The sequence below is a fragment of the Larus michahellis genome, chromosome 15 (assembly GCF_964199755.1).
Source record: "Larus michahellis chromosome 15, bLarMic1.1, whole genome shotgun sequence".
Taxonomy (NCBI): Eukaryota; Metazoa; Chordata; class Aves; order Charadriiformes; family Laridae; genus Larus; species Larus michahellis.
In genome coordinates this window covers 10,542,167-10,563,924 of record NC_133910.1, presented here as the reverse complement: position 1 = coordinate 10,563,924, position 21,758 = coordinate 10,542,167, and the positions used below count along the sequence as shown (strand labels likewise).

Below are 21,758 nucleotides of genomic sequence, written 5' to 3'. Positions count from 1 at the left end.
GGTTACTATTATTATTGTTTCTTTAGTTGTTGCAATGGTGTGGTAACAACAGTGTCAAACTAAAAGCCTGCTACGCGTTTTCTCACCCAAAGAATAGTTTTCTTCTGTGAATGGTACATAAGTTATATTTAACTCCGAGAGAACAATGTGCTGAAAGACAATACGGATGACGTTCCCTGGTGAGAACATTTGTACAACGCAGGGAATTTGAAACCAGTGGGGTCCTCCTGTGGGGCCGGTCTGTACCAGCCCCGAACCGCCCCGGCCTCCGCGGCAGAGGTGAGACATTTCTGCTCCGGAGGCTGGAACCAGGGAGCGAACACACATCTCCAAAGCCTTTTGAGCCTGGGGAGCGGGCGGGCGGGCAGGGGAGAGGGGCGGCCCTTTCGAAGGAGGAGCTGATGGCATCTCCCTGTGGCTGCCAGGGCTCCAGGCAGCAGGACTCTCGCCTCTCAGCATTTAGAAAACGGTGTTTGATCTGATCCAGTTGTCCCTATTTGCCTTTTCCTGTGAAGCGCTAGTTTAATGAGTTCAGAAACATCTGTAAACTTCAAAATTTCAAGTAGAATTTGAAAACAGTGCCTTGACTTTCAGGTATATGGATACATGCGAAAGATCCATGGGACCCTTAGAGTATTTCCTTGTTTTTAAATTAACTCTGGCTTGTATAAAAGTAAAGATTTTTTTGCGTGTGTTTTATTTTTGGGATAAGGATGGTTTTAGTTTGTGGGTTTTTGTAATCTTTTAAGCTATTTGCCAGTATCAGTTATGTTTTTTAATTAGTCTCCTTGTCTGAGGACTTCTTCCCATCAAATGAAGATCATTTCCGCGCTGGCAGTGTCAGTTCCCATTAGAAATACGGAGTCTGGCACTTCTCGTGTTCACTTCAGCAGCTTGAGTTTGCAGTATTGAGGAGTGCAGCGTCCTGATGCTGGAAGGGACTGCAGGGAGCAGAAACAACTGTTTTTAAAAGTGTTGCCTCTCCAGGTTTGTTGGGAGCAGATAACCTCACCCCTGTGCAGAGGGCTCAGATGTGGCCACAGATGTGGTGGATCTGCCCAGGGGATGGGAGGAGGGTCGGCAATGGGTGGCCGCGGGCTTCGAGCCCCGCAGGGGGCTTGTCCTGGCTCTCCGCACCGGCACCACTCTCAGCCTCGCACCTTTTGAGGCATTTCCCTGTTTGTTTCCCCAGAGCTGCTGGAGCACATTCCCCACCGTAGCTCAGGGTGGTCTTTATTGAGTTTTATGAAAAAGTTGGACAGATAGTAACAAAAACGTGGCCAGGGTGCCAAGTCAGGCAGCACTCTGCGATATCTGCACCACTTCCCTGCTTCATATTTTTTCAGTTTTCTACAAGTAAGTTGTCTCCGCTCCCAACCAGATGTCCTTTTCCTTGCGCTTTTACTTGGGGCCAGAAAATTCTTCCTAGGGTTAAGTGAAACTTTGCAGTTCTTCACCATGGAAACCAAACTAGTTAATAGTGTTTGCTTCCCTCAAAGTCCAGATGCTCTGTTTGCACATGAGAAAACACGGCCTTGATTTTTTGGGAAAGCTGCACCCTGTTCCCTTTCGCCTCTTTCCATCGTGGCCAAGGCAGAAAGGGGGCCGGTAGCGCGGAGGGTGGCCAAACAGCCAGCAGCGTTGTTAGGGAGTACCCGGGACTGTACCGCATTCAACACTATATGGCACCAAGTTATTGATCTCACTTCTGTGCGTAGAACCTCCTCGCAGCACGCCCAAACAACCCGACCGTGCCTACGGTAAGATATACAACAGGGAAATCCTCCCCGATAGTGCTTCTGGTCATTAGTTTCTTTGGGGCCTCCAATGTCATTGTAGCCGAGCTATTCGTTTGTGACACCACAACTGACCAAACCCCTGTCTCCTGTAACCCGGGCTCATGGCCGGGGCAGGTTGGCTGCTGCCTGTCTGCAGCATCCTCTCTTCTGAAGGCCCAAAGGCGAGCGGGGCTCTGTACCAACTCTGTCTGCACAGTACGGTGTGCTCCACCTCGCTGCCTTCTGCCTGCTTAACAAATTGCACTAATTGTCCAGTTAAACACACTTGGGAACTGGGATACGCCGTGCGCAGGGGAAAACTGCAGCCACCATCTGTGTGTCTGCGTGCCCCTCTGCTTCAAGAAGCTGTCAGGGGAGTCTGCTTTGAATAATTCAGACTCTGAGCTGCAATTTGTAAGATAAAGGAAAATAAAAAGTGCCTGTAGCTGTCTGCAGCGGCGGTAACTCGTTCTACCGCAGTTCAGTATCCAGCAGTCGCCATTAGGAGTGAGTGGGGCAGTGGGCGCGCTCCGTGCCGATGCCAGCTGTGTGCCGGGTCCCCGTAGCACCGTCACTGTCAGCACTCTGCACCCAAACGCTCTGGTGGGACCCTCGGCGCTGCCCGGGTGTTCCACCGAGTTCAGGGTTTTCCCCCATTGCTTCCCTCCATCCACCCGTGGCATTCCACGGGTGAGCTCCTGCCGGGAGCCGCTGTGGGAATGCCAAAGTGTGGCAGGTCTGAGCTAAGCTCATTTGTGGTTCCTCTCTAGTTAAACTAATTAAACTGGTGTAATTTTACCAACTTGCACACCGTGCTGTGTAACCAAACCAGCGTGATGGAAGAGTAGACAGAGAGAAGGAAGATCTGATGATTTTTCTTCAAAGTCAAGACCGAGGGACTGCAGTGGAGAATCTACCCCGCCACTTCTTTTCCTTCGTTTCAACCTGTGGATACCCGTCACAATATTTCTCTGAGCAGTATTTCACTTCATTAGTTTGTATTGTTAACTGCAAAAAGTCCTGTCAGTTTTTATCTATTGTTTCCTGCCAAGTGCTTTAAACAATCAGAGTTAAATTATACAGCGATTTCCTTAAGCAGCCAAATGGCAGTCCGCTGATAGTCATTCAGTTGCACAAGATTAAAATAGATAAGTCGCAAGATAAACAGCAGGTTGAGGAGTTCCTCCCGTGTGCGTTAGCCGGAGGATGGTCCCTCGTTGCCCTCCCCAGGACATCCCTTGCTGTGTCTGGCTGCTGCTGGGTGTCCCCTCCCTCCCTCCGCCCCGCGGTGCCGGGGTCCCCACAGCCCTGCCCGAAACACAGGTCGCTGCGCAACGGGATGGAGTTTTTCCAGCGTTGGTTGACTTGCTGTGCCTCGATTCACTAAGGACCGTGAGACGTTCCAGTCTGTTCCTAGGGTAAAGCCACGAGGCAGAAACAGGCTTCAGGGCTGCTGAGCCGTTCCCATCAGGACCGGGAATTTTCTGTGGGGAGACAAAGATTGGTTGCCCATCTCAACTGAAGGGGTATGAGAAAGCCATTAGCCTTGATTCCCCTCTTCAGGAAGACATTAAGCTTGTGCCTAAGTGTTTTGCTAAATAGAGGAGACCTTATTGCAAGAAACTTTAAAGGCACATTTTACAGCTCGAACCTACCTCTCAAATGAGGCTTGCTGACAGAAATAAAGGGAACAACAGGCTGATGCGTGCAGAGTTGTCTCATGATATTTTAAAACATAAGGTCATCATTTACAAACTTGGCTCCTTCAAGTTAGGCATGCAAATGCTTAGGTAGCTACATAAATAAGTGGCCTACTTTTCTGGGATGCTGAATCCATTAAAATCAATGGAAGTTCTGCATCTCTGAATAAAAATGTCACTTATTTTGCCAGCTAATTTTAGGTACCCAAATACAGAAACTTTGATCTAAAAAAAAAAAGATTTTTTAAAACGCTGCTGAATTTTTGCCACGCTTCTGGAACGCCAAGCTCCATGGCACAAGGCTAAGGGCTGGCATTCCAGGGAATTCAAAGGAGAGCTGGACTCAGCCCTGCAAGAAGAACTTGTCTGAATGACGGGAGCACAGGAGAAGGATGGACGTCATCTGTGGAGCGCAAAGTACGCATGAAACTGTCCACTCTGAGTCCGCAGCCCAGGCTGGGGGGAAAGTGAAAGTACCGAGCAAAACAAGAAGTCAAAGCATGCTGTAAAAATCTCTCCAGGGGATCAGTAGTTCCTGTAAAGGCATTTTGGAAGTCGTTGGTCGAGCCAGATAAAATCTCTGTACATTGTCCCTCGCAAATTTGCCAGGTCATGACTTGTTTTCTTGCTCGATCTGAACAGTGCTGGTAACGTCCGTGTGGTCTCAGTAAAACGCAGTGAGAGATTTGTCACATGCTTTAGTCTTCAATTTTATAGCACTAAATATAAAAACAACCCGAGAGAGGCAAGTGTCCTTTTGTCCTGTGAGGTCATTGATTTTCATTGCCTGTTTCTGCTCTGCCTGGTACCTGGGTGGGCCTCTGTTTTGTTCTGCGGAACGTGAGTCTGAAAGTCTACATCGAGGACTTTTCTTCTAATGCATTCTCTCTCCTGAAACTGAGAGCTTTTCTGTTCAGCGCTCGTGTCTCGCACTTGATCCCCAGGTTCGTGCTGCTGCTCTGATCATGTCATCGATACCCCGTCTGAAGGCTCTCAGGCTGCCCAGCTTGCCTGGCGTCACGTTCAAGTTGCCTTTCCCCTTCCCTTTCCAGCCTCAACATATTTTCCACAGCGCGCATCTTGAGCTCCTAGGCAGCATTCAGTCTTCTGCCTTATCGTTTTCTTTATTTCCTTACCTGCCTCTGGGGTTTCTGTCATCTTTGTGCCTTTTGGTCTGACAATGCCTATATTTAGAGACCGTAGCCTGTCCCTTCCACTCACAGCACTCTCCGTTTCCCGAGCATCAGTCCTTCCCCTGCCCCTGCTCCAGTCCTCCCTGCATCACCGTTCCTCCCCTCTAGGCTTCTACGCTGGATCTCCTTCACACGCCTGACTCTGTCCTGGGGAGTGTTGTTCCTTTTCGCGTCACCTGATTTCCAGTCAGATCCAGCAGTCTTGTCTTTTCCTGCTTGCAGAACACCCGCTGTGCGGAGTGAAGGCCATTAACACCGTGTCGCAGTGTACTCGTCTGCTCCTGCACAAAACATTTTCCGCTGGTGAGACGCTCCACTGATGTCAGCAGTAAAAGTTTTCAGCAAATTCTTAATTTACTAAGCACTTCCAGATTAAGGAAGAACCTGGGATGGCTTACATACACAAAATATTCAAAGGCCAGAGGGACCGCGCAAAAAAGTATTCATTTGAATACAATTATTTTCCAAGAGAACAAAAAAAAACCTGCTTTTTTTTTTTTAAACTGGGTCGACACTACATCTGCAGCACTCAGCCATTTTACATACGACGCGATCACCCACTCTGTTTATCTTTAGGCAATATGCTCTTGCAAACTGCCAATTAATTGCATATTTGGTGCCTGCTCTCTCCCAGCATCCTGGATAAACACGGCGAAGCCAATCCACGGGAGCTGCTCTTGGCTGCGAGGGGAAGGAAATCTGTCATTGTCTCAGCCTTGTTATCTGCAACCAAGGCAGACTTTTAGCAGCGTTCTGCTTGTAAACACCCTCTTTAGACACCTTCTGATTTCCATAGACGGCGTGTCAGCCATTGTCTGCTGCGCTACCTGAGGATTTTTCAATAATTGCTTTCCAAAACATTAGATGCAGATTGTCCTTGATAAAAGGCAGGGGCCATCAACGCTAGAGAAATGTGGTAAGCAAAGTCCTTAAAATGAAAAGATAAAGCTGAGTCCAAGCAAGTGTAAGAGAAAAAAGGGGGGACAGGCTCTCAGGACTCAGTCCATAGTTTGCTCTGCTCGGAGGGTCCTTCCTCTAGGTTTTAGCTGGGTGGTTGTTGTTTGGGTTTGGGGTTCAGGTCCGGTTGTGTCACAGCCTTTCCAGCAAGGTCCAGTCTGTTGATGTTAGCCCAGGGGGACCTTCTCCACTCTCAGTATTTCCTACTCCGTGCAGGAGTCATATGTTATTGAAATCTATATCTGGACAAAACAATAAACCACAGGAAATAATCTCCCTTGCATGCGGGGTTTTCTGACTGGCCACATTCTTCCTTTCCGTCTCTGATTTCTGGGACTACTGAAATCCCAAAAGAATGCACCGCAGAGATGATCCTGTGTCGGGTTTGGATGTCCCTAGCTACAGCCTGGCAGGTCTTCTCTCTTTATTTCTCTCATGCTCCAAACCTCAGTGGCTTCAAAAGAGGCTCAGCTGAATCTGCAGTGGCTATGGAGAGCCGGGACAAAATCTTCTCCTGGGGCAATCCTCAAGAGGATTTTAAACTGCCATCTTGACATTGAGTTATTGTAAATTAACTGTTGCTTCCAGGCGAGGAATGATGAATGGTCTGAAATGAAGAGATAAGCGTGCACATGGATACATTCTCCCAGGCTCTCATGGACCTTCTGTGTTACCAGCAGCTGGGAACAGTTCCTGAGACAGGGAATATTCGATGCTGGGTCTATTTTAGTACGTCCGTGTATATAGAGAATCAATGAGTGGCATTAGTTTGAACTTACACCAGTGTAATATAGAAGAAAAGCAAGCTCCTTGTGTCTTGGAACAATAAAACGAAGCATATTTGGGGTTTTTTTGTTTGCTTAGCTGTTCTTTTTACCAGTCTCAGCTTAGACTGCCCGTGTTTTAATTGTCGTTTAATATTCACCTACCAGTGGTGCCCTAAGGCCATAAGTTGAGTCCTGACGTGCCTGTCTGCAACTTTGATAGCACAGCCCACCCGAAATCGGTGTGAGCAAGGGCGGGATCCCAGGAAACGGGAGCTTGCAGGTCCCCGTGCCGGCTGCTTCGTGGTCAAATCCTGCTCCTGCTAAACCACTGCGAACGTAACCACTGGGCTGCCGTGGGAGTGGGGTTTGGCCTCCAGACACCAAACGTCTGCTTCATCACGGGTATTGCCAAAAAGGGTTTCATTCTTGTCCCTCATTTTTGGCTATAGCACGATTTCTGCTGCAAGAACAGCTGAGTTTGGGGGAAAAGGGATCCAGAGCGGAGGGAGTGGGTGCCCGCGCGTCCTGAGAGCCAGCTCTGCAAATCGCACGTGGGAGATCAGAAAGATGCTTGTTTGCGCTGGAGTGATAGTGAAATAGGTATTGTGATAATCCACAAATCGCAGGCAAGCTGTTAGCCTACTGGGACACGGAACAGAGATGGAATAGAAACCAGCCTCGCCATTCCGCCCTTCCACTTACTTCTCTCAACAAAAACATGGCCAGCAGAACAGCAAGCCCGTGCTCGGCGCTCTCCTGAATCACGATGAGCCCGGGCTCACAGCAGGTGCTCTCGGTTCCCTTTCTCATTAACCCAGGGAATGGTACATCAGCTGAAACGGATAATCTGACCGTCCCCACTGTTCGTGGGCATCACCAGAGCAGCGAATCCAAACCCTTGCTGTCATTCAGGAGCAAAAACCCCGGCCTCCGGGAGGATGTCTTTCGGGACAGAGGGGAGGCGCGGGGAGCTGTGGGAACTTGAACAAAATATTCAGGGTGGTTTTTTGTCTTTTATTTCTGTAATGCGCCAGAATTTTCTCATTGAGAGGGTGAAGTTAAATCAGTTGGATTGAGGCTGTTTACCAGGTCATGTGGAGTATTGTAATAGTGAAATACAGCGAGATGAGACACATAAATTGCTGTCAGGGACTAGAGTTTATTACCACGCTGGGGATGGCTAATAGTGAAAGCTTAGATTTCAAGAGGATTTGAGGAGAATGTCCATTAATTCCTTTATGCCTGATTGTGGGCGTGTTCCTGAATGCCTGGACTGTTTTATACTTTAGAATGTGAACTGTAAATACCAATAGAAGGAGGCTGCAAGCTAAGCTGATGGCATTTTATAGTTTCAGCTTTAAAGATTAACTGCCTTCAGGAAGTAATAAAGATGAGAGCTGCCCGATGCCGATGCAAGTGGCTATGAAAGCATGGCGACATTGCAGTGACAGGCAGCCAGGAGGGTTTGGGAACGTGCGCTCCTCCAGCAGCATCCAGTTCTTCGGTCGTGTGGGCCGGCAGGGACGGGGAATACATAGCGTTTGGGAAGTGGCGGGAGCTTCTTACTGAATAAATGAAGATGAAATCTTAAAATTAATCAGAGGTGCAGCCTGCGCTTCTGTGCAGGGGCTCTCACTTCTTACCTGTATGTTTGCTGTACTGCGCTAATTATGTACGAGAAAGAAAAATGCTGGATGAGGTTTAATTAGGAAGGAGCTGCTTTGTCATGTACGCGGGGAGTGCGGTGCATCTTCTTCAGCCTGGACCCCCGCCAGTACCTGCCTGAGATCCTCGGCAGCGGGACGGGGCTGGGAGCAGATGCCTCTCCTCCAAAGCAGCTCCAAAGCAGCCAGCCTCAAGGAAGGGTTTGAATTACAAAGGAAGGGAAGGGGCTGAGCTTCCCTCCCTCCCCCCCCCCCCCCTTCACAAAGGGCAATAGTCAGTTTACTTTAATAACCCCGCTATCAGCTGCAGAGGAAGTCTGGCAGTCCCGCAGGCAGTGGAGGAGCCAGCGAGACCCTAACGCCAAACAGAGCCGAGCTGGCCGGCCGCGGCAGCCAGGAGATGGACTCGCACCACTCTCCGAGGAGCTGACTTTCCAGGGCACCTCAGAATTGTTTTTTCCATCCTGATCTTATTTTTCTGTCCCGCGGAGGCTTGGGTAAGTGTCTGGTAGTTTTCCACTTACCTTTCTTTTCAGTGGTTCACTAGGATTTGCCAACTTACAATGGAATGGCAATGACAAAGTGTTTCCTGCACCTTCCTGCGCTTGCTCTGGAAGTGGATGATGCAGATTTGAAAAGCTGGACCTTTAAAATCCTTTGAATTCCTATGCTGCTTCTTTAAAAAGGGCCAGGTTGCAGATACGGAAAAAACAGACTTTCCAGCGCCTTGTTTCAGCTGGTGGGGGCTGCCGGGGCTCCGGCGCCTTGCAGTGTGTTGGATTTTCAAATGCCGGATTGCTCTGAGCAGAGATCTCCCGAGGTCCGGCAGTGGGTTCAGCGGTGCAGATGTTTGGGCTCTTTCCTGTGAAATCAGCCCGGGGGGTCGAGGCAGCTGCGCCGCCAGCCAACCTCTGCATTCAATCATCCGCCGCGAAAAGGCGCGCTCAGCGCTTCCTCTGGGCGTTCGCCGGGAGAGAAGGAAAGATGCAGGAATCAAGTGGTAAAATGGTTTGCTCCAAAGGTGTTTACTCAAGGCCCGGATCCTCTTGCAAAAGGGCTCCGGTGATTTGGGAGCACAGAGCACAGGCAAGCGATTCCCTGGCATCCGCGGGGAGCGGAGCGTGCGGAGCAGCTGCTGCATTAATTCTGCATACAGAATTAATAGATTTTTCAAAGCGACTGTAAAAGAGCTGTGTGATTGTAAAAAGAGAATCGGCCGTGGAGTGGGCAGGGTGTGTTTGCAAGCAGTCCCGGGTGCGTGTGGGCGGCTGTGGACGTGGGGAGAGTGCAGCGGCGCTAACTTTAAAGGGAGATGTACTAAAACTTATGTAATGGATGAAACTGAATGTCCTTTCCTGACGTCCCTGCTGTGAACCTGAAAAGACTAACCCTGAAACGATTTTTAAAGCTGCCTTTGTTAGTCATCCTTTATGCAATTTGTTTCTTTTCACGTTTCATTTTGAGTAAAAGGAGATAGGCTGGTTTCACTCCCCTCTCCACTCCTCCTCTATTGTTAGTCTCTCCCAGCTTCCCGTACAATTGTCCAGCTCCGCTCTTTTCAGAGCCCAGCGGAAAAGGATATTGTTGGAAAGGAAAGAAAGAAAGAAAGAATTTCAAATTAAAGTCTGGCAAGCATTTGCGTCCTCATTAAGCATCAGACACACTTCCTCCCTCCCATCTCTTTTTCCCCAAAAGTAGCAGGGTGACCAGCGTTGCTCGCAATATCTTCAACAGTGGCGGAATCCCTCTTAGCCATTCGCTATTCAATAAATGCAGCAAATAACAATCGCAGTTTGAAAATGAAGCATATTTATAATAATATGTACAACTAGGAACACCTGAATATAACGAAAGCGGTGAATTCTTACGTTGAGACAAGCCTCGTTCAGCCCCGTGAGCCGCAGACAGCTGACGAGCTGCCCCAGCAGCGACGCCGAGCATCTGCCCCGGCCGCGGCCAGGGACCGTGGCTTGTCGGAAGGGCGTAAGGAAAGGAATGTGCAGTGAGGGAGAAAAGGTCAAGGCTGCATCTGTATTTGTTCTCATTAAATCACAGCGTAATGTAGCAAATGGTAATTAATGGCCATGTTAATGTTCAGAGGTAAACTGATAGGACTCTCCTCGCTTCCTTTCAATTCCCAGCCATCATTTCAGTCGTTTTCCTTTGAGGAGCGCAGATGAAGCAGGGTTGGGGCTGGGTGGTCTTTGGGGAGACCCAGCCAGGAGGACACGTGCCCTCATGGCACGTTTGTGCCGCGCCACGCTGCGACGCCGCGGCTGGCCTCCTGGCACCATCCTTCATCCCACGGCGCAGCAATTAGCGGGAGGTGTCCCTGGGCATGGCTGCGGTGCCCAGGAGAAGAGGGCTGCCGCGGGGTTTGTACAAATAACGTAGGCTCTTGTGAGGCTAAGCCGCCTCCCGTGGCCTCGTTAGTGACAATATTAGAATGGGGAGATGTGAATGGAGCGGGTGGAAAAGCAGCGTTTAGACAAAGGGGAGCCGCAGTTCAGCAGGAGACGCGGCTGTTTTCTCCAGTGAACCCCCGTGCGTGGTGCTCCCTTCGCTCCCAGTCCATCCTGCAGCCCTCTGCCTTCCCGGTGTTCGTCACAGAGACTTGCCAGGGTTTTGCAGCCCCAGGGTACTTGGGAAAATAGTGAGTGGGATGAGAAAGCACTCATTTTGTGAGCTTCCTTCGGCTGGAAGTGACAGGAATAACACCTTTTCTTATTTAAAAGCCTCCCTCAGCTCCAGTGGGTATTGTACAGAAACACCCCCCTTCTTTGCTTCTCTTTGACTTTCACCATTTCAGAGACCTGCAATTTGATGACAGATTTAATAATACAAGATACAATTGTCAGTTGTGTTGAGAAGAGCTATTGTAAGAACTTGGAGTTGTATCACCTGGGATAGCAAAACGTAAAGGCATTGATTTGTTCAGTCCCAATTTTAGGTGCCTGAGACCCAATTTTTAAGACTTGTTGGGCTTTGGTGTCTGCTGGAGTTGTGTTAAGTGCTGGGCCTAAACTGCCGGTTACTCCAGGCAGTGACTGTGTTGCATATACAGGTTTTTTCATTTTTTGCAACTGAAAACTTGTTCCAAGAGGTTCTCCCTTCCCCCAGCACTGGTTCCTTCTTCCACTTCTTCACTGTATAACAATTTTCTGTCTTTTTTTAAACAGACATAATTTCTCTTTCCTCATGCTATCCCCTCTACAGTGGTAATACCGGTGCCCGTTAATGGGAAGGGATAACGGGCCCCAGCTGGGGGACATTTTGTTCACCGTGTGTCCCAGCAGTAGCGAGTGGGGCTGCGGGGGTCAGGGGTCTGGGTAGGACCTTGCTGGTGGCACTGGAGATGCTCTGCCTTTGCTGTGACAATTGCGGTGCGAGGTGGCAGCCTCTGCCCTGCCGCGGTGGGAGGGTCCCGCACACCCCATTTCCCAGTCAAGAGCAGGATGCAGACTGGGCTGCAGCCAGTAGATTTACAGCAAAGACAAGAAAAACAAGAACTGGACTGATAAAATGATAAAAAGGCTTTAACAAAGCCTCTAAGCAGTTTGTCATATCCTGCAATGGGATTGTCCGATGTGCTGGACGGGAACGTTCTCAAAGGGGTTGTGCAACGTGGTCCATGGGCTGGTGCCATCCCCTGGGAGAGAGCAGAAAGCTCCAGCAGAGAGAGTCAAATCAGGCTTTCCACGGGCAGGACTGATCGTCACCGTGTGGGACATTGCCTGATGTTTAATGTCCCAATGGTGCATTTCACATCTCCCAGGCCCCCTGTTAGTGCTCCTTGCTCCTCGATTGCTCTTTCTCCCCCTGCGACTCAGAGAACGGGCAGCTGCGCATTTTAGCAAACTTTCCTGCTGGGATCTGGGAAAGGTGGTCAGCGTCTAGGGAGAAGTGACATGAAGAGAGTGGATGAAATAGTGAGGAGAGAAGTCAATGCCTGATGAGCCTGTGGTCCAAGGGCGTTAAATTACATAGACCATGCCAAGAGAGAAGTGTCAGAGATGCCTCCTGTGTGGGACCAGGACTCTGCCAGCCAGCGTACAGAGCAGATACTTAACTGTGCTAACAGGGGTCCTTGGTTCTGTGCCTAGAGTGCCGCAGGCTTGGCCTCGCAGAGCTCCTCAGGGTGTCGTCACTGAAATTGCAGTTTCTTTCGGGATCCAAGTGACGGGGCAGAATGAAGAGTGCTCCGAGTATCCCCCGTGGCAGCCCTTCTGCAGGGCCGCAGCTTGCAGCCCATTGCCGAGAGGGAGCCGCTGTGCGGGGTGAGCGGTGTCACCTCCCTGCTGTGTCTGTGCGTCCATATGTCTGCCGAGCCTCTGTGTGTCCGGAGGCAGTTGGATCCTGAGCCCATGTCCTTGATAAATCAGGGTCATCCCCAGTCAGATGGCATCGATGGCTCAGGCTGCTCGCGCTTCCCTGGCCGCCCCCAGGTAACTGGCCAGGACGCCTGCAGCACAAGCCAGCCTCTTCCAGCATGGCCCCTCGGCCAGGGCGACGTCAATAAAAATGAGAATTTATGAGCTCTGTCATGTACAGCAAGCAAAGCATCGTGCAACAAATTAATCACTGATTGCAGCGCAGTGCTGACTGGGAGCTTTCTGCTTCTCTCTTGGCATCGGTGCAAGGTTGTTAGTTAAAAAACAAGTTTGATAAAGAGACCCTTGACTCCCGGCACGTCTGTCTCCTCTGTTGCCTGCTCACCAAACACGAGGCACTGTTAGCCCAAAAGGTGCTTTTCACTCTTCAGGTTGCTCCAGCTTTTAGTCACCAGGATGTGACAGCACTAACAGTTCTCTGCGCTTGTCTGCTGCTTCCTAGGCAGTAAGTTTGGGATCACATAATGATCTGCCTTCCAGTCTGGGCTGGGAGGAGCTGGACACTGCTGGTCTACTGGAGGCTTAAACTGCGCAGGAGCCCCCCTTTAGGCTTCAGCAAGAGGTTGATGGGGACCAAAAGGCCTTTGCCTCAAGCTCTGTTTCTTCATTTCCATGTTTACGCAGAGTGGCTCAGCTCTGGTTTAAAGCACTCCCAAGTACTTTAAAGGGGCTATGTCACAGCAAAATGAGTTACAAATGGCTCTTTGCTCCTGCGTGTGGCCTATAAAAACTGGTGGCATTGTCAAGTCAGGTGACGTCCTTTTCCCTGAGCTCCAGGTAGCACCCCCTGGCCTTCCGCAGGAGCGTGTGTTCTCTCGTCTGTATGTGTGCAGACAGCTCTATGTGTATGCCTGACTTACGCGAAGCGGAGAGTCGTTACGTAGCAGAAGCTGCAGTGTTCAGTGAGAGATCTCAAAGGGTTTTTAAAACACGAACCCACGGCAGGGTACATCTTCCTAGTGAATAGGGAGAAGCCGGAGCAGTGGGTAGGTGTTTGGCCGAGTGATCGGTCCCATGGGAGAGCCAACTGGTCCCATGGGAGAGCTGACTCTCCCCACACCCCCCAGGCCCCTCGGGCGGCTCCTGGGCTCGGCAGGGCTTTGGAGTCGGGCTCTGGGGCCGCCCGTTCCTGCTAAGCTGCTTCCCTTTCCTACTAAGAGAGGTTTTGCTCATTGTTCTCTAATTTCAGCAGACAGGAAAAACCCACCTTTGAATGCTGTTGCCTGCCCTGTCCTCACAGCTGGTGCAAGCGATTGTCCCGGCGCTCCTAACCAGACACACGTTCTTTGTTTTCCTATGGGTAGCTCTGCGAGGTTATTGTTTTTGCAGTAATTTTACTTATCCCTGACTGAGACCAGACCATTGTTTCCTATTGACTCATGTCACCTGTCGATGGCCTCTTCCCGTCCCTCGCAGTGCGGGGCTGGGATGCGGAGGTGGTGGCCGGACCTCAGGTTTCAGGAATGCTCGCCCACCGCAGCAGCTCCCGAGCCACCCCGCAGGGCAGGGAGTGGAGGAGCTGCCAGGCTGCAGCCACGTGCTCTGCAGGCAGCCCCGGGCCACGAGCCAAGAGGCTGGGCAGAGGGAGGTCTGTAGGGGAGGCTGTCATGGGTTCGGGATGTTTTGCCCCTCGTTATGGCAGACTTGTGTCAGCTGATCCCATCCAGCCTGATGCGCTCACGGGTGCTGCACCCGGAGCACCCTGAGACCCTCCGGCTGCACACATCTCCTGCAGGCAGATGCCCAGCACCGCCTCCCAGAGCCACCAGATGTCGAGGCACGCTTGATGGGTCCGTGGAACGAGCTGCCAGCAGGTCTGCTTTAGCCGCAGGTTTGGTTTAGTTCATTATTTACTTTTTTTTTTCCCTTCTGTTTTCTTTTTTAAGAGTGCTCTTACATCAGAGCTGGGCGCTGTTGCCCATCTTTGGTGTCTGGAGGGTGGCTTGTCTCCTCCGCGTGGAATGGAGCTCCCTCTGCTCCTGTTAATGCTAATGGCAATTAGCCGGGCGCTGGAGAGGGAGCAGGGCTTTCTGCATCTTAGATGTAACATCAACATGAAATTTCATCACCTAGGTTTCAAGAAAAATAAACTGTGGCTGGACTTAAAACATAGCGGTGAGGAGGAATAAAGGAGAGAGCCTTTTATGAGCACTGAGAATATTTGTAGCTAAGCAACCAACATCAGCAGGAAGAATAAATCAAAAGTTTCAGGGCTCTGCCTGCCTGCCTTCAAGGGTCAGGAACTATATTTTCCCTCTGTTAACAAGATTGCTTTCCTTTGAAACATCAGCTATTAGCTACTGCTGGAGGCGGGATACCGTATTAGATAGACTAGGAGCTTATTGTGGGATAGTGGGCTAGAAGCATAAATGAAAGGATGGAGAAGATAAGCATCTTGCCAAAGGCCGTGAAGTGAGTCAGGCCTCCTAGCAGCTTACAGGAAACTCCTCTTGGAAAAAAAACGTCTAACACATATTGAGTATTTTGTAATTACTCTTGTATAAGTCCTCCTAACAACTCGTCAACCTCTAGCCTATATTCCCATTTCACAGATGGCAAAAGCTGAGTGACGGGATGACCGTAGCGGTGTGTGTTTGAAACGGTGAGCCTCTGTGGCTTTGCTCATTTTATATATTTGAACAGTTGCTGTTGCTTGGGGCACCCACCGCCGTTGCTGTGATTGCAACACAGATCCGAGGCCTGTTAGATAACTGGGCTTTATTTTCTACAGAGATCTTGTGCGGTGTTCTTCACTAGGTTGCACCAGAAAACCTAGAAGCGAGACATTTTGCTTTAAAGTATGTTTTATTTATAAAGAGGAAATTTCCCAGAAATGCCAATGGGAATGGCAGCAAATCAAATCCCAGCAGTAGTTTCTCAATGGAACTTCTTTTTTTAAATACCATCTTATAACCTCAGGGTATTTTCCATCTCTCCTTCCTCCTCCTGCTTAGTCAGGAGCTGGTTAGAAGCGATGCTCGGTTGGTACCCTGCCCGGGTGGCCTCGCTCATCACCTGAGAGCCAGGATGTGCGTGCCCTCTGCGCCGCCAGAACATCCCCTAGAAGCGCTTTCCAACCAAACCGGTGGAGCCCTGAGACCCCGCTAACCACACAGCTGTAATACACCATAAATCTGGGCCTTAAATAGACTTATTCCCTGATCAAGAACCCCAGAGACCTCTTAGCCTTCACAGACACTAAAGTTGGTGTTAATTATAAAGCTGAGTGTATTAAGGCCAGATCTCATGGTATTTATATGGAACTGTATTCTTAAACCAGATTTATTATTTTAATGAAAGGAATGAACTGTAATACAGGATAACTCGTGTGGGCTTAGACTTGTGAGACCTGTCCCAGCGCCGTTCATGTTTCTGGGCAGGGCTGTGCCAGAACACGCTCCTCAGCTGAAGGGCTGCCCACATATTTTAGCACTTTCTATGGCGTTTTCTCCACTTTCCTGCCTAGAAAGCTTCCCAGGGCATTGAGCATTTCAGTGGAGTTTAAAGGAGTTTATGTATTCATGCTCTTTATACACTGATCTCTATTCAGAGCATCCTTTATAAAGACGATGACAAGCATATAACTTTTAGGAGGCAAACGGCTGTTTTTTCTGTCTTCTTTACTGACCCAGCTGTAAGCCCGGCTGATGGCGACTGGAGTTACTCAGCTGTGAAAAGCACTTACGGATTTGAAAGCAGAGGGTGTTTCTGTCCATTAACACCAGTGTTCGCCGCAGCCCAGCCGGGTGGGGAGTCCATTTAGTCCCAGTCCCACAGCTGGGCTCCGGGAGGCGGCTTGAGCTGGCAGGTAGAGATTAAATGGCTGTTGGGTATATTTAGCAATAACACTATGCCAGCATGACAGTAAATGATTTCGGGACCATTATTAATGTTAACATTCGTTCAGGGTGGATTTTATTATTCATACTAGAGAAACTATCACTTTTGGAAGTAATGCAAACACAGTTTGGAAGCGGCACCAACTATTTTAAAAGAAAAAAAAATTGCATTGGCGGGTGTGAGGGAGCTGTTCCGGAAAGAAAAGGGACAGCCCGGGCTAAGAGAAACCCAATGCATTCATATGGATCTAAGTTTTTTTGTTAGATATTTTTTGTCGCCCTCCCACCCTCCTTGGGACTGAAGCAAAGTGGGATCTGATCTGCTCCTGCTCCGCTGTGTGGAGGAGCGGATCCGCTCCGGCTGGTTCCGGAGGCATTCCCAGCTGCCAGCCCGCGCAGACCACGGAGCAGCTCCCCGAGGCTCTGAGGGAGGTTCTGAAATGCCTCCACAAACACAGATAAGCACAAGCAGTTGAAAACCAGGCACTGGAACTCTCTCCCGACCCTTCCCCTGCCTGCACGTGTGTGCGGGAGGGCTGGGAGACCCGGGGCTGGGGGCAGCTCCCGCCTGGCTCCTGCTCTGGTTTCCCCTCCTGGGGAGGGAAATACCCCCAGCTGGTTGTGGGACAGACTGATGACACTAGAGTCAACTTAAAATTCATGTTCAAAGTAGTTATTGCAGCTTTCTTACTCCATTTGGTGAGCTTTTCCCCCCTTGTCTGCTTGGCAGTACTTTGTCCTGTCGGCGTCTCTCCGGTTCCGTTGGTGTGACCGGTCTATGTGTCCCTTACAGCTGGGAAAGCGTGACCGGTCTGTGTGTCCCTTATAGCTGGGAAAGCGTGACCGGTCGGTGCGTCCCTTACAGCTGGGAAAGCCCAGCCCAGCGCTGGCAGTGCCTGAGCTCAAACTGCTCTGCCCCGGGATTTTTAAGTTGAGTAGTTTTCCTATTGGCAGTGCCCCCGTGGTAACTAATGTTATTTATTAATTAATTCTTTGAATTACAGCCAAGCATGCACAGCAGCCCCAGCCCGGTGCTGCCACGTGCTGAGCAAACCCGACCCTAAAAGAGCTGTTTGTGTGGGGAAGTCTCCCGAGGTGAAAGGTGAAAGGAAAATGCAAAATGGTGAGGGACATCTGGTCATTTCAGATTAAACTAACACCGGTTTATTCAGACCTGCTGAGCTGGGCCCAGCTTTCCTGAGATACCCCCCGCTCCTTCCAGGCTGGGCTTTTCAACGTCACTTTGGTGGTAGTCACGGGGAGGAGAGGGCTGAGCTGCTGGACGGGGTGGGCAGGAGCAGGAGCTTGTGGTCTTGCAGAGCGTGGCACGGCACGGCATGGCACGGCATGGCACAGCATAACACGGCACGGCATGGCACAGCATAACACGGCACGGCATGGCACAGCACGGCACAGCATAACACGGCACGGCATGGCACAGCACGGCATGGCATGGCATGTGGGTGCCAGTGTGGCCTGGAGATGGCCATGCCAAGGGTGATGTGGGAGCAGAGGGCAGGTGGCCACGGTGGCCCATCCACGCCGGGGGTGCCCGTGGGTGCTGGCCGGTCCTTCCCAGCCCCACGCAGGCCCTGGGCCAGTCCTGCCCGTGCCACTTGGCCAGGACTGCGCCAGGGGGTCTCAGGTGGGTTCCTTTCTCTGGGTATGAGGAGAAATTGCTTTCCTGTGCTTCTTGTGGGGTGTTTTCTCCACCTCCTTCTACGCCCTGTAAGTGCCTCTTTCTCACCGTTACTTTTTTTATTTTCCAAAATCACAGCCTTTGTCTTCAGTTTAATTTTTACATTTAATGAAATAGTCCTGTAATTAAATGTTCTTTAACAAATCCCTGGGCAGGGTATCTCATGACAAAAAGCACTCTGATTTTATTATTATTACTAATGCAAAGTAATGAAATGTTGAAATCCTTATCAAGTGTAATTCAGGGGGTTAATCATTTAAGTTGAAAGGAAAAGTTAGCTCCATCGTTTATGCTGAGCTGATCTGCTCAGTGTCCTGTTACATTCTTTACTCTTTACTTAGATCTTGATACTGCATTTTCCAGCCTAGAACATACAATTGCACACACGTGTGAGGTTCTGCATGTTAGCACAGTGTGCTTGGATATGTTTGGTTTTCTAGTTCACTGGGCAAACAGTTAGCAATAAGCTAAATAAAGGGAAAGCTGAATAATAATAGACTTTTGATGTCTGTGATGTCTGGCTTGACAAACCTACTGAGCACCTCGCTAAGAGTAGAAAAGTGAGCCTTAAAAACGTCTGAACTTGCTGAACTGTTCTCATTGAGAAATATATTTGCGTCTTCAATTTGAACTACAAAAAAAAAAGCAACTCTGTGAATCAGTCAGACAATCCCACATTTCTGTCTGAATTGGGCTAGCTGGAGTTCGTACACTCTCCTTTCCCACCTCCCGCTCCGAGCTGTTTGCGTTAATTGCTTGCAGACCCAGCTGAAGGTGGAGAAGGCACCTGGGGCAGATGTTGGCCACCTGGGCTCCGGGAACAAGGCTTCCCAAAGCCGGGACGGGTTCAGCTTCCAGAGCAATGGTTTAGGCATCGAACCATTGTCAAAGCTAGGTCAGCTGGATATCAAAATCTGCGTTTGCTGGATGTCCTGCTCTGGGGCATTTGAGCCTGGGCAAGCGTTCGGTATCTGCGTGCTGTCAGCGTGCAGCAGCAGGGCTGTGTGAGACGGGTCTCTCCTGTCACTGTCAGTACTGCCCCCACTGAGACGGCAACAGCGAGAGTCCTTTGGGAAACCAGAAACCAGTCTAAAGGTTAAAAGCAGTCATTGTTTGGTTTTCAGAAGCTTTACAGATAAAATTGCACATCTCTGGCAAAGGACATCTGCAGCAGATGCAGATGGCCGGGGAATGTGTTTAGTGCCTCAGCAAGCAGCGCTCTGCGGGATGGGACGCACAACTGACCGCTTCCACAGATGCAAGTGTGCCGGAGCTCCAGGAAGGGGCAGGGAGACGACCAATGCTGGAACAAGGCGTAGGTAAATCATTCCAAAGAAGGACTTTGGAGGCCTGTGCTCTGGTTCGTGGCCATGTCTGTCAGGGAGGTGAAGCTGTAGCAGAGTGGGTGTCCCCAGCACCCCGCATCCCCTGCACCCTGCCCGGAGCAGGCAGGATGTGTCCCGCACGGCCCGGCCAGGCTCCCGCACCCCTACCTGAGCAGCAGTCCCTCCTGTCGGCAGCTCTTCTTCTGGAAAACACTCCATCCTGCCCCGTCCTGTCTTCAGTGGTCAAGAAATGGGAATTTCCCTGGTGTCGTGGTGCACCCTGTGCCACAGATGGGGTTCAACTCCTTCTTCAGCGTGGCCTCATGGCTGGTGAGGCTCCGTGTGGGCTCTGCGCTGGTGCCCAGCTCTTCTAATTAAAATGCCAGGAGGCCTGCCCCGAGGGAGACGGTCTCACAGGGGAAGAGAAGCACAGGTATGTTTGGGGCGGTTGCGAAGCAGTGGAAGAGTTCAGCTGGAAGGAGGAGAGTGGAGGGTTTGGACCTGTTAATCTGCATGTGGCCAGCTGAAGACGTTCCTTTCTTCTGATCATCCTTCATCCCGTCTTTGATCTGAGCTGTACTTTTTCCTGGAAGACTTCCAACATTCTTGGTGTAGCTATGAAGCTCCCTTGGTTTTTTTTTCCCTATGCAGGCCACATCCCTCAGATTTAAGAAAGACGCTGTGATGATGAGGTGAGACTGTTGTGTATAAAGTCATTTCTGGATAAACACGTTTGACTTCTTCAGACGTTCTTGGTCTCCCTTTATTCCTAGAACCAGCACGGAACAGGCAGCAGCAGCACAGACTCCCACGCTCATCTCACGGTTTGACTTAGTGCCATGTGGAAAATCATCCCCATAAAGGGTTCAAGCTGTGGTTTGGGTACAGATGTCCAATAAATTGAGAACTTTTGGTGACCCTCATTTCTAGACCGATATGTCAGACAGATTCACGTGCCAGGAGCACACTGGGAAGCAGAGACTGGGTTGGGAAGGATGCCAGGAGCCGAGATGCATTTGTACAGCTGTGGAGCAGCAGCTTGGCCGGGTCTGGCCTAGGCAGGAGGACAACGGAGAAACCCCCGAGGTAGCCAGCTGATAACGGTGTTGCTTTTAAAAAGGACGATAACAAGAAAAAGCGTCGCACCCTGCTCCTGCTTAGGAGGGTCACAAGCAAAAGAGAAAAAGCTTCTTTCTCTAGAGGTGAACAGTCACTTCTTCCTACAGCGGTAGAAGCCCAACGCTAGATAAGTAGCTGTGAGATGATTCATAAAAAACTAATTTATAATTTGCCAGAATATAATCCTATTTGATCAGTGTTATTCAGTTCCTCTTTCTTTTAAAATTCAGTGCACTTAACTGTTCTACGAGGGTTTATGAATGTTTAAAAATTGCTTTGTGGTCCCTAAAGTAATTTGACAAGTCTGACAGCTATTGATTAAAAACCTGAAATTATTCAGACTGTAGGATGACTTGGGGGATTAGATAGAAAGTTTTTTCAAATGTGAAAGGAAATAAGATGTTGGAAAGTAAATATGTTCTTGAATATTTTTGAAAAATCCATTACAACTGTGAAATTAAATTGAAATGAGATACTCGGTGTGGAGATGAAGGAACTAAATGCTGGCTTTACTATTTAGGCATGGGGTAGAATTCACCATCCCAGGTCCAACACATGTTTCCCGGGAAGACGCTGGTGACGGGGCTGTGGAGCGGATCCCACCGCTGGGTGCTGTGGGGAGCCCCTGGGGACCCCCTGCACCGGCCCGTTCCAGGGGGACCATCCAGCTCCTCCCGGTCAGCCCTTCTGCATCAAGGATCTCGATGCCGAGCAAGGTCAGCGGACAGATGTGGGACTGACGGGGATGTGGCTCTTACTGCCCAATATGTATGTCCCCGTCTGACTCTACGGGACAGACGGGAGCTAATGGAGCCTCAGACTAAATGACCGCAGCCTTGCGGGTTGTCCTGGTCTGCGCTCCTCATGCAAGGGCTGCTGCGGTGGCTGGGAACAGCTATTGCGCTGGATACCTCTGTCTCAACTTGTCCTTCTTCCCCAGACCTGCAGGAGGGGTATCCAAGAGCTGGCTATACATCTCTGTACATGCCAAAGAGACTCTCCTAGGAAATCGTTAGACCAGCCGGGCCATTTTCCACGTGACCAGAAGGGACCTCTTTGTTCAGCAGATCCAGACCTGTTCTGTTACTGTCCACCATCTTTTAAAATATCCTTCATAAACATATTTTCACTACCTTAACATCATTGAGGTTTTCTCCGCGATTCTCCTTCCTTCTGGAAGGCTAACCTCAAGTTTCACTTCTCTCATGGATAAAAGCCCTCTTCTGATTTTCAAGTCGGAATCTGTCCACAGCCAGTTTTTAGCCGCTTGTTTCACCAGTGCTCCCTGTAGCTTGAATAGCTCTTGTCTTGCTCATGTACTTACCC

The 21,758-nt window shown here is 50.0% G+C and overlaps 1 protein-coding gene across 9 annotated transcripts in view; it reads left to right on the top strand.

The window, feature by feature from the left end:
- Positions 1–21,758, top strand: part of DAB2IP (DAB2 interacting protein) — a 202,109-nt gene that overhangs the window by 112,721 nt on the left and 67,630 nt on the right. Inside the window, exon 1 of one of the 9 annotated variants that reach the window (XM_074609403.1) lies at positions 8,447–8,556. The exons of the other annotated variants lie outside the window; for them this stretch is intronic. The gene's annotated coding sequence lies outside the window, so the exon portion shown is untranslated. Of the gene's footprint in view, positions 1–8,446; positions 8,557–21,758 lie in introns of those variants that run through there. 9 annotated transcript variants of the gene reach the window in all.